This window comes from Solanum pennellii, chromosome 12 (genome assembly GCF_001406875.1).
Source record: "Solanum pennellii chromosome 12, SPENNV200".
Lineage (NCBI taxonomy): Eukaryota > Viridiplantae > Streptophyta > Magnoliopsida > Solanales > Solanaceae > Solanum > Solanum pennellii.
Window position 1 is genome coordinate 24,712,495 of NC_028648.1, and position 9,007 is coordinate 24,721,501.

The window sequence follows — 9,007 nt, forward strand, 5'->3', positions numbered from 1 at the left end:
CTTTCCTTTTCAATTGAGTACTATACTTTTGTATGACCTATATATGGTCTTGTTGGATTGATGTGAGGGATATGCTCATATTGTGATAATCGTTTAGATGGTATGAGATAAGACAATCGTTGAGACTATTTTTATATTTTATATATATGTGTGTGTAATAAAAGTAGAAGGTTATGTAACCTTCCTATGCGAAGGGTCTATGTATAGTCGATATGAATATATATTATGTGTATGTAGAGGTCTCTCTACACCTCCAAGTAGTTAAAATGAAAGTTTTAAATTTTTCCGCATTTTTCAAACCTATGATGTAATGACGTGAGACTAAGAGGCTAGTTTAGTCCTTGAAAAGGACGACGATGACGGTTACATTTAGGAGGTAAGCTCAGATGTGATGATAAATCAGCGGAAGACAAACGTCAACATTGACACGAGTAAAACATAATAAAATGGAAAAATATGCCATGTCATAACTTTGGCAAAAATGGTATTTGAGTCTTAATAACTGAAAACAACTCCAAACTGAAATACTATAGTCTATGAAGCCTCTAAACTCTCTAGAGAGGGATATCGATACAGACCCCACAACATCCTGAAAACTAAGCTATATAGAAATGAAAATGATGTCCTTAAGAATGCAAGGAGGCTGACCACAAACTCTAAAGCTCAATCTAGATCAACGAAGCATTGCGTGCTGATCTTGGGTACCTGTGTTTGCATCATGAAATGATGCAAACCAACTGGCATCAGTACATTGAATATACGAGTATGTGAGTTGGAGAGATAAACAACGACCTAAGCTTGAGGTCATTAGATGAACTTATCTTGGCTCTGCTCAACTCAAGAGTATACTTAACTCAAATGATATACATAGAAATCAGTTTAACTCACATGCTACATGTGTGTATATATAAAGCTCATAAAATAGTGAAAACAACTTAGTCCATTAACGAAATGCAATAACAAACTCAACTTTACTTATAATAGAAAGTAATATCGCCTCTGTGTAAGGTTCTCTAACCGACAACCATAACTATGAGCCATAGTGATGGTACAATGTCTTGCCTCACATTGCAAGAGGACCATCCTACACCTTTCCATCAGTATAGGACCTTAATCAACTTAGTGGATACCCTATCTCTACTTACGTGATCATCTAAAAAGAATGACGTGAATTCCCATGTTGGTTACATGGTTTACATGGATACTTGTGTTAATATGAACTCTCGTCCCCACATCAGTGCTCAATACTACTCCCAAAAATGTTCTTTAGATCATACTTGTAGTAAAACTTCCTTCCTTTAGGTTGAGATAATTTACTGAACCCATTAACCTTAAAATGCTCTTTTTTGAATCAATGTTCTCCTTTTAGTTCAAATCTCTTTTGGAACTTCTAGTTCCCCTCAACTCAAATCTGAAACATTCGTAATCCACTAGGGAATAATTAGTTCCCTAATATCTTTTTGGGAAATGAACTCAACTATTGCTCGTTACTTAACTTGAAACATTAACTCTTAGGAAATACTTAGTTCCCTTATAGCTTTTGAGAAATGAACAAAAGTCTTGGTCTTCGCTTAACTTGAAACTTTAACTTTTAGGGAATACTTAGTTCCATTATAGCTTTTGAGAAATGAACTCAACTCCTTACTTGACTTGAACTTTATGTCTTTAAAACAAAGTGAAAAGTTTTGTGAAAGACTTTAGAAAACTTTACCTTGCCTTGCTTCTTAACTTCTAGACTTGGCTCTTAACTTCTTTGACTTTGACCGTACTTTCCTTGAATTGAATTATGGATTCAAGGATCATGACCTTATGTTTATGAATGATTTCATGATGTTTAGGTGTACCATAAAGTGTTGGAAACAACTAGGGGTGAGGGTACATAGCCTAGGAACTAGTACGAAAAGATAGGGAAAGGACGGGATCTCCAGGGGGTCCTGGCGCTCTGAGAGGCACAGCGTGCCAGAGCCTGACGGACAGACTCTTTCCTGGGGGCTTTGGAGGCGCGGTGCCCCAACATCATTCCAACAGGTTTTCCGACTTTCTTCTTCGTTTTTAATCTCTAAACATTCCCAAACTCCCATGGATACCACCTCCAAAAACTTAGAAATTCTAATTAACGGCTTACCCTATAATTTACACCTAAAAAAAGTCCTAAACATGGATTACCACTAACAGCGATCAACAACAATCCAATCAACAAGAACGTCAAACTTTCTTGCAAGATTCCTACCTCTTAAATGAGTTAATTCATGAAATTTACTAATTTGAATGAAATTGGTGAGTGGGTGAAGTAATTCAAAAAAAAAATCCTACATACCTTGTTAGGGATTACCCCCGACGAAAATCCACGAAGCTAAACTTGGTGTTCTCGTGTCTTCTTCTTCCTTCTCATCTTTTTTCTTGGTTTCAAAACCGTAGTTTATTTTTGCTAGTGCTTAAACTAAATGGTATCAGTTAATACCCTAACATATTACTCCAAAATGGAATAATTAATTGAATTAAGGAAAAGACGAAAACACCTTTACTAAATCCGGTTTTGGAACTTTCCATTCTCAACAACCCATTTTCCGAAGGTCATATCTTACTCATACGACCTCGAATATTAATAAACTTTGTATCGTTGGAAAGATCTTTCGACGGTATTTCTATACTTCTAAAAAACTAACTCAAAATCCTCCTGAGCTGGAAGTTATGGTCGTTTGAAAATGGCCAAAACCCACAATCTAAAATCTGGAAATTTAAATGGCCAAAACCCACAATCTAAAATCTGGAAATTTTCCAGGTTTTCTCATATTTTCCATATTTGTTTCTCCTTGCTTTTCTTAGCTAAATTTTAGTCTGTCTAGAATACGAGATGATACAAAACCTACCACATGAAGGATCCGAACTACCTCCTTGTGCCAAACTACCTTGGGACTGGGTTTGTTTAGCCTTGAAGTTCTACGAATTTTGGCTGTTATACTTACCTCTATATCTGGGCACAGGTGCATTGGCAGATGATGTTTCATTCCCCTTTTGTTTCTGAAACTTTGGCCGACCTGAACCACCCTTATGCAGCCCAGACTCATTCCCTATCCTAGCTTTCGTGATCATGTGCTCCTCTCTGTCCCTCAACTTCTTCTCTTAAACATGTTGCACATAAACCATCAACCATGATATATCCAAGTCACCGATCATCATTGCAGCTCTACCCTCTTTTCTTGATGCACGAACCAAGCCAATGACAAACAAGCTCATTCTACTCCACATATCTTTAACCATTTCAAGAGCATAGCAACACAATGGGGTGAACTTCAACCGATACTCATGAACACTCAAAAAGTCCTGGTTTAGTATAACGAATTCTCGTACCTTTGCCTCTTTCAGTACTCGAGGAAAGAAACTCCCCAAGAAATCCCCTCCAAAACAGGACCAACTCGGATATGGTGCATCCTCATCTCTACCCTCCTTCCACTTATCTAAAACCAAGTTCTAGCCACAATCTTCAGTTGATATGCAACTAGACCAACTGTCCACATGCATCACATCAAAATCCTTCTTCAACTCACCCAAAAAAATTTGGATCCTCAGTAGTGCTCGAATCGGTTAAATTAGGACGATTCATTGTTCGAAACTCGCGAATCGTTGAGGTGTCAGCCTCTTCGTGTCGATCTCTTTTCTGTTTCCTGACTTCGTTAGTAACCAATTTGCTTAACATCTGGATAGCCTCGCGGAACTCAGCATTGGTAACTTCTCCTTGATGTTGCACGTTTGGTGCTTTAGGTACCAATGGCTCCTCTACATTCCTTCGGGCTGGACGACCTCTTGTTGTTCTTTTTGGAGGCATGATGATCTGAAACACGCGCAAGCACAAATAAAAGAGAAACATTTTAGAGATAATCTTTGACACACGAAAATGAACATTAAACAAGTAAGGAATTCCTGAATATTGAAACCTCTTAATCATATATATGATGCGCTTCACATGGATGACTAAGACTCTACAAACATGACTTCATAGACTCTTTAGGATTCTTGAAATCGGTGCTCTTATACTAAGTTTGTCATGCCCAGAGTCTACACCCTGGACGTGGCCGTCACCCAATGACCATGATTGTCCTTGAACGAACCCTTGGCCTGGCTACCTTAACTCAACGGAAGACTTAACTCATTCTAAGAAAAAAAACATTCTCAAAGAATTACTAAGAGTAAAATAACTTGGCCAAAGTGGCACTTAAGTCTCATATGTTTAAATGTGTGTAAATAAATAGGGAAAAACTGGACTATCTGACTGAATGTTTGTCTATGAAGTCTCTATAATACTATAATGAATGTTAGGACAAACACATCAACATTCGATAAATGTAAAGACTGAAAGTAATAAAAAAATTCCTCCAGATGCAAGGAGGCTCACCACTGACTCTGGATGCCCAAAACTGGATCAACGAGACACTAGACACTCATCTCAATTTCCTACGTCTGTATCATAAGACGATGTAGCCGAACTGTCATTAATACATCTAATGTAGGAGTATGTGAGTTGGAATGCCAAACAATAATTTTAACCTAAAAAATTATAAGAGGAGACTTACCTTGGCTCTGCTCAACTCATGAATTACTGAACTTAATAAAAAGCAAATAAAACATATGCGATATATATAAAACTTTGTAAAAAAAGTAAAACAACTGAGTTCATTAAAAAATGCAATAATAAATTAAACTTTACTTATATATGAAAGTAATATAGTTTCTACAGAAGATTTTCTAACCGAAAACCATCACTATAGTCCTATATGATGGTAAAACGTCTTACATCACGTTGCAAGAGGATTAACCTATATCTTGTCGTCGGTATAACTATGTTGGCTACCTGGTTTATGGGGGCTTGAGTCAATATGAACTCGTGTCCCCATATCAATGCTCAATACTACATCCAAATTCTTAGCTCATACTATTTCAAAACAGCTTCTTCTTTGGTTTGAGTTGATTGCTCAAACATAGCTTTAAAATCTCTCTTGAAAATCATAGTTTCCCTTTTTTGTTCTAAAACTAGACAAAGGCTCTGTTGGAAGTATAGCTTCGTTTTTCTTGCTCAATATTGTTAAAAACATTTATAACTTTTAAGGAATACATAGGTTTTTTTATAACTATTGAGAAATGAACTCAACTCGTTACTCTTTTCTTAACTTGAACTCTTGAGCTTGACTCAACTCTTAGGGAATACTTAGTTCCCTTATATTTCTTGAAGGAAAGACTTCAACTTTTACTCCTTGTTTTAACTCGAAACTTGCGCCTTAAAACAAAGTTAAAACGTGTAAATAAGTCTCTTGAAAACTTTAAGAAACTTTACTTTGACTTGCTTCTTAACTTCTAGAATTAATATTAACTCCTTTGACTTTGATCTTTACTTTCCTTGAATTGATAATGGATTCAAGGTTATAATTTGCATTCTTTAGTGAGTGTTTAGAAATCCTTTAAAGTATTTAGAATCATCGGAAGGTGTTAATGTATCTTAGAATGACTTTAAAGGGTTAAACTACGAAAACTTAACGAAAACACTGATCCGGGTGCACTGTGGCGCGCTGCGCAAGCCTCAATTGACTGAGGCATGGTTCAATCACAGTGGTCGTGCGTTGTGCCAGGCTCTAGTTGACTAAATCCCTCTTTTGGCACACTGCAGGAGCGACGCGCCTAGCCTTGCCCATGTGTATCTCTCGAATTTTCCAACTCGTTCTCTAGCCCTAAATATCCTAAACCTCCATGTTTCATCCCCAAACCCCTAGTAACATCAATACCTTAAATACCCATAAGTTGTAAGTCAAAACCCACATCGAAAACTAATAATCAAGATCAAAAGGGAATGCAATCAACTCAAACCGAAGGGATTCGACGAGATTATCAAGAATTCACTTCTAATTGTGAAATCACTTCTAAACTTCTCAACTGAAACAAGATTTAAGTGCGGATGAATTAACCCTACACGAAACATCTCACATACCTTGATAGGGATCACCCTCAACGAATTTCACTCGAAATCCTTAGTGTTCTTGGCAAAGCTTTGACCTTTTCTCCCTTCTCCTTGTTCTCTTCTCTTGTCTCCCAAGCCCTAAGAGTAAAAGAACTTTTCTGATCTGAAGTAAAATTTATTTTTCCCCAATTCAATCCATAAAATGAATTTGGAAATAATTGGGTAAAAGACTAGTTTGCCCTTCCTTAAATCCGGATTGGACTTTCCATGCTTCAACAACTCAACTTCCAAAAGCCATATCTCCCTCATACGATATCGAAATTGAGCAAACTCGGTGCCGTTGAAAAGATCATTCCAAGAGGTTTCCAACCTATGAAGAAATAACTATAACTTATTCTGAGATAGAAGTTATGTCCGTTTGAAAATGACCAAAACTCACTTTCTTAGCTTTAGGAAATTTTCCAGATTGTCCCTTTTCTTTCCACAAGTGAAAAGTTTTAGTTTCATAGCTTATTCTACTGTATTACGAGTTACAAGATGTTAAAAAATTTTCAGAGACACGTTGTGCTTTGACCTCGTTCAAAGTGACATGCTATATTTAAGTAGGGTCATCCCCATTTAAAGACACGTTGGGTTGCCACCTCGTTCAAAGTGACATGTTATATTCAAATTGGATCATCCGCCTTTCAAAGACACAAGTTGGGTTGTCACCTCTTTCAATGTGGCATTTTATGTTCAAATTGGATGTTTCCCTTTCAAGAGACATGTTGGGTCATCACATCCCTTCAAGTGACATATTAAGTTCAAGATTGGGTTGTCATCTCCAGTCAAGTGACACATTAAGTTCAAGTTGATTTGTCTTCCTTTCAAAAGACAAGTTAAGATGTCACTTCGCTTAAAGTGCATGTTGGTTACAATGTCCTCCTTTCAAAGAGGTACACTACCCTTGTTGTGGAATTTTGAAAGCAACATCAAAAGTATGTGAATGTTTTTCCAATTTACAATCAATCTTTGTTGTATATTTGTTATTTTCAGCCCCATTGAAAAACGTAGGGTCTTGTTGAAAAGCCTACTAACGTCTCGTTTTATTTTGTTCAAAGTTTATAAAACCAAATTTGTGTTCGTCAACTTTGTTTGCCTGGGATCTCTTTCATCGATCCTAATCAAATAATGGGGCATGTTGTTGACACCAAATTTTTCGTTTGATATTTCTAAAGTTAATACATTTTAAATAATTTTTTTCATCAGTTCAAAATACATGTTTTTCAATTTTAATGCAATTTGTTGATAATTATCCTTAATCTCAAAATATTAGGATTGTTATCATTTAATTCTGTTTATATTATTTTGACACAATCGGTTGAATTAGTTTAAATATTTGTTCATTTTTATAAAAAAATTATTAATGTTAAATTGCATTTTTTACATGTCATTGGTTACGTTCGTAACAATTTTTTTCATATTAATTTTATATGTCATATTTGTTAATATTCATTTTAATATTTTACACAATTTATAAATTTATTTCGATATGAATAATATTCCATACGTAGATATTTTACTAACCGATGGTTTTGGCCTACAGTTTTAAGATAGCGGTATTGTACTATTGATTGTTTTCCATTCTCTATTTATATAATAGTTCGCTCATTAGGTCAAAGAGTGGTGAATCTTATTAAAGATAAGAATTTTTAGATTGTTTATTCACAAAAAAGGAGGCTTTTATTGTTTATTATTTTTCCGGTGAGCTCACGGAGCTCCACCAGTCCACCACCACCAACGACCCCTTGACCATTCCTCACTTCCAATTCTGACCAGCCACCAAATCCATTTGAACATCTATCACCGCCTCCCCGTTTCTCCATTTTTTTCAAACCCCAAAACCCCTCAACATATTTCGAGGAGATCCATCGTTTCTCCAACGATTTAACACAAAATCCAACAAGACAACCTCAAAACCCCATCTCCATTATTATTTTTACGGCGAAAGCCAACTCATATATCCCCTCTTCTCCGTTGTTTCTGGCCAAAAAGTCCATCACCTACACAACAAGTGAACCAACAACACAAACCAGACTCCGTTCCTCCATTTTCTCCGACCACCTATAACAAACCAGAGAACCCGCCACACCACCACCAAAACAACCCCTATTTATTCTTTCTTCCCCAATCCAGCGATTCTGAAAATAGCTCTGATGAACCGGAGCTAAACGTGAACAATTTTTCCCTTTCCCTCTTCCCTTTTCACATTTTTCTTTTGTTTTCAGGTGTTTCTGCTCGATATCAATGAGCTCCAACGAGCCAAAGGTCACCCCATTTGTTGCTCCTTTTCTTCTCTCGCGAACTGACTCAATCCCAAATCCACCAATCATTGTTTCAGGCCAGCTAGAGTTCCACCACAACACTAGAGTTAAACTCAATAACGGCTAACCAGATCTTACCTACAACTTCCATTCTATATTCCGGTGACATTTTTACTCTTATAACTTTATTTTACATGTTTTTATATCATTAGTATTGAATGGATGACCTTAGTTCTTCAATTTTCATTATTTTTGCTCTGTTTCTTATTGATTATTGGTTTGTTTTGAGTGTATTTCTAATAACTGTAGTAATAATTTAAGTAATCTGGGTACTTTTTATTCAGCTTTATTGATTATAGTTACTTTGTGTCAATCGTTCTATTTTTGGGTTAGTTATTTAATTTTCATTTTATTGCTTTTGAAATTCTATTGGTTGGTTGTTTAAGTCACTTATATTGTTGTTTTACTTTTGCTCACATAAGTTTATATTATTTATTAGTAGTACTCTTGTTATTAAGTTTAATGTTGGTGTTGTTATCGTTATTAGTATTATCATTATTATTACTTTATGTTTATTCATTTTGTTTGAGGTTAATTTAAGATAGTTTGGGCTATGTTGAATAGTTTTATTTGTTAAAATTCTCCATTGAGAAAATCTCTCCGTCGTCTTTGGAGTCCTTCCCAATGTTAAAAGACAGAAATATAGTTTATGTTTATATTTTGCTAGTAAAAATTATTGATGAAGAAATTATTGTTT